Here is a 4,745-nt window from a genome sequence, read left to right as displayed (position 1 = left end):
AACACCTCTAATTTATATACATAAATTATATTAACTACCATTGTTAGAAGTAAGTGTAATCATTTAAATAAAAAAGAACAATGAATATTATTAACCTAAACTCAAATAGGTGTCAATGTAATTTACCGTTAATTAATTGTTACACAATAGATATGATAATTGATCATTTTTAAATTTGGAGATAGAATTTGATAATGAATTCATTTTTCTCTTTTGTATTTTTAAAGAATATCTCTTTTAAAATATTGTTGCATTTTGTAACGAATCAAATTGAGTTTTTCACAATTTACTAAATTTTTGTTTTTCTTTGTATTGTATGTCACTCATCATCAAGGGAATGATGACGGGATAAGTTTCGTTACATACTAAATTGTTAAGTATGATAATGATTTTTTATTATAACTTAATAGGAAAATTAAAATCCAACTTTTATTGGAACAAACAACAAGTTTTTTATTTCTTTGTCACTTCTGGGTACTCACTCGATCACATGCTCCAATAAAAAGTAAGCAAAATTGAATTCTTATTTTAAACATTTTTAAAACATACTAATCCAACAAAATAACAAATATTTGAGTAATAAGATAAGATGAATTTTTTATTGCTTCTTAGTAATCATATTTTAATATAAAATACATCATTTCTATACTATTTATAATATTACTAGTTTTTTAATATAAAATATTCATTTTTATTTGATCTAGAGTTGTCTACTCTATTTTTCATCATCTCCAATAAAGTTTAGAATAACGATAAGAAAATGAGAATTCATGCGCTATTATTTCGTTTAAATGATTTCTTTGTTCTAGCCTTATATATTGTTAGTAACAACTAAAGTATTGAGTATAAAATAAAGTAAGTTAAGATTGACTTTGAGTTTCTAAGTACTTACAATTGTCATTTATTATACAATATGTGATAAAATTTTATCTAGTCTCGAAGAGGATTTTTATACAATATGTGATATTATATAGCCAAGTTTAAATAATATAATAATCAATGTATTTTTATTATTTTTTGTTAGAGTAATTACACTAATATCACATGCAATTTAGCTCAATTACACTTACCATGATTTTGCATGTTTAAAGGATTATACTAATCTGGCCATGATAATTAACATACACACTAATTGCTATACATTCTCTCAAACATTATTCATTAATGAGTACTATAACACATTTATTTTAAAAAATTAATTATTACTTATTAAAATGTTAATAAAATAAGAAGAAATGCAATTACTACTTCTAATTTTTGTTCGGACATATGGGCAATGAAAGATCAACAAGACGTTGTTCTAGTGGTGTAAGGCCGCATTAGATCTTTAAGGTCAAGTGTTCGATTCCTGAGAACAAAGTTGTTGGGATGAGTAGTCATGAACCAAAATGGATTAGTTGCTTACTGATAAGTGCCAAATATACCTAAATTTCATACACTTTTATGGCACTTATCTTGAGCATAATTGAGAAAAACCAACTTAAAATAATACTTTTTGTATACAATATCACAATCTTGTATATTTGTGTTTGTATTTCTTTTTTATGTGTTTTGTAGGACTTAGAAAGAAGAAGAAAAGAGAAAAAAGACTCATGGTCAAAAAGAAAAAGAAGTCAAAATCAAGGTGCTCAAGCAGGTAGGTGAGCGTGGACAAGCCACACTAAGCTGACCTGGACACCAGCCTGATTTGGAGACCAGCCTGACTTGGACCAAGCTGCTCAAGCAAGTAGCTTAGCAGACCTGCTTGGCCGCTCAGTCTAGCACTAGACTAATCCTGACACGGCCAGAACTCAAGCTTGGCACAGTCAGACACGATCCTGGCACACGCCCAAGCTGCTCAACAAGCAGCTCAGCCGTGCAACCAAGCAACTCAGCGGTGAACCAGACTCCTGCCTAAGTCAGCAAGCACCAGGCCACGTCCCAGTCAGCACGGTCAAAGCTGTTGAATAAGCAGCTTAGCGGTGCTACAAGTGTGCTACGCTGTGTGCACCCAGACTTGACTTAGCCATCGAGCAAACCATGAAGTAACCAATGACATCACTTCAAGTAGCTTACCATAGGCTTTTCAGAGTAGCTCACCATAGCTAGAGCTCACCATAGCTGGTCCCATAGCTCACAACTAGCTTTCGTGAGTCAAGGTGAAGGAGGTGACAAAGCTGCTTGATCAAGTGACCAAACCCATGCTGAAGGGTTTGGTCAGCTTTTGAGCGGTGCTAACAAGCAGCTCAGCGGCTCCAGGGAAACTTCTATAAATAGAGGCACATTTTATTTGAATCAAGAGATATATCAAACATATCATTCACCATCTTGCCTAGAAATTCTTCCCTGAAGTTCTTTCTTCTTGTTCTTAGTTCATAGGAGTTTTATTTTAGTAAGTTTTGTAATTTTAGTTTATAATTCAAGAGGAGAAAAGGAGAAGGAAAATGAGATGCAAAAATCAATTTTATAATCTCATTTGGAACTCAAAGCATCCAATCCTTGGATGGATGGGTCATGCTCGTAACAATTTCTTTTGAATGTGGTTATGTATTTCTACTTCTTCTTTATTCTAAAGTTTGAATTTTAATCATTCAAGTTGGGGCTTTGGTTAATTTTTTGTTTGAGAAATTCTTAATGCTCTTTTTAGATTGATCACCTAAAAAATAATTTCAAGTTATAAAAATTACTTGTTTCAAACACTTAACAAATAAACTAAGAAGTAGTCGTACTACTTAGTTTATTTTCCAAGTTAAGCATACTTTTCTTAAGATCTTATATTCATTACTACTTCAATATTAGAGTAGCCAAGATTAGGGTGTGACAACCTAGTCTCTTGTGGACGTAATATTGTTTAGTAATAAATATAAGTGATCATCATTCTACCATTTTAGGACATACACTAAAAGAAGGATTTTAGACCTTGGTGTTTGGACTTAATCAAAGTAAAACATAAGAAATTGTCTAAGTAGTTCAAATTCGTAAGAAGTTGAGAAATATTTTCCTCATTTAAAATGATCTTGTCTCCTCAAGAATTTGTTAATATTTATTTTATTTTTCTTGTTAATTGTTTTTATGCAATTCAACTCAAATAAAAACCAAAATTTAACTCATTATTTGTGCATTGACATGTTCATATGATTCATTCTATTAGGCAATTCCTTGTGGTTTTGATTTGAATCATATGAACATGTCAATGCATAAATAATGAGTTAAACATATTTTGGTTTTGATTTGAATTGAATTTCATATAAACAATTAACAAGAAGCATAAACTAAATATTAACAAATTCTTGAGGAGACAAGATTATTTTGAAACACCAAGTTCTAAAATCTAGAATGATAATCACTTATATTTATTAATAAACAATATTACATCCACAAGATACTAGGGTGTCACACCCTAATCTTGGCTACTCTAATATTGAAGTAGTAATGAATATAAGATCTTAAGAAAAGTATGCTTAACTTGGCAAATAAACTAAGTAGTACAACTACTTCTTAGTTTTTTTGTTAAGTGTTTGAGACAAGTAATTTTTATGACTTGAAATCATTTTTTAGGTGATCAATTTAAAAAGAGCATTAAGTACTTCTCNATTTCTCAAAAAAATAAAATTAACCAAAGCACCAACTTGAATGATTAAAATTCAAAGTTTTTAGAATATAAGAAGAAGTAGAAATACATAACCATATTCAAAAGAAATGGTTAGGAGCATGAGCCACCCATCCAAGGATTGGATGCTTTGAGTTCCAAAGGAGATTATAAAATTGATTTTTGCATCTCATTTTCCTTCTCCTTTTCTCCTTTGAATTATAAACTAAAATTAGAAAACTTACTTAAATAAAACTCCTATGAACTAAGAACAAGAAGAGAGAATTGTGTTTCCAGGAAGAGGAATTTTAAGGCAAGAAGATAAGATATAGGATGTATGATATCTCCTTTGTTCAAATGGAATGCCTCCTATTTATAGAATTTTTCCTGGAGCGGCTGAGCTGCTTATTTGCACCGCTCAGCAGCTGACCAAACCCTTCAGCATGGGTTTGGTCACTTGATCAAGCAGCTTTGTCACCTCCTTAACCTTGACTCACCAAAGCTAGTTGTGAGCTATGGGACCAACTATGGTGAGCTACTCTGAAAAGCCTATGGTGGGCTACTTGAAGTGATGTCATTGGTGACTTCATGGTTTGTTTGATGGCTAAGTCAAGTCTGGGTGCACACCGCTTAGCACAATTGTGGCATCGCCAAGCTGCTTGTTGAGCAGCTTTGACCGTGCTGACTGAGATGTGGCTTGCTGCTTGCGGACCTACGCAGGAGTCTGGTTAACCGCTGAGCACACATGTGTCACCGCTGAGCTGCTTGTTGAGCAGCTTGGGCGTGTGCCAGACTTGTGTCTAACCGTGCCAAGCTTGAGTTTTGACCATGTCAGATTTAGTCTGGTGCTAGGCTGAGCGGCCAAGCAGGTCCGCTCAGCTGCTTGCTTGAGTAGCTTGGTCCAGGTCAGGCTGGTGTCCAAATTAGGCTGGTGTCCAGGTCAGCTTAGCGTGGCCTGGTCCACACTCAGCAGCCTGCTTGAGCACCTTGATTTTGACTTCTTTTTCACTTTGACCATGAGTCTTTTTTCTCTTTTCTTCTTCTTTCTAAATCCTACCAAACACATAAAAAAGAAATACAAACGTAAATATACAAGATTGTGATATTTTATACAAAAAATATTGTTTTAAGTTGGTTTTTCTCAGTTATGCTTAAGATAAGTGCCATAAAAGTGTAT

The sequence above is a fragment of the Lupinus angustifolius genome, unplaced genomic scaffold (assembly GCF_001865875.1).
Source record: "Lupinus angustifolius cultivar Tanjil unplaced genomic scaffold, LupAngTanjil_v1.0 Scaffold_327, whole genome shotgun sequence".
NCBI lineage: Eukaryota > Viridiplantae > Streptophyta > Magnoliopsida > Fabales > Fabaceae > Lupinus > Lupinus angustifolius.
The sequence above is the reverse complement of the archived record's forward strand: the minus strand, read 5'-3'. Positions refer to the sequence as shown.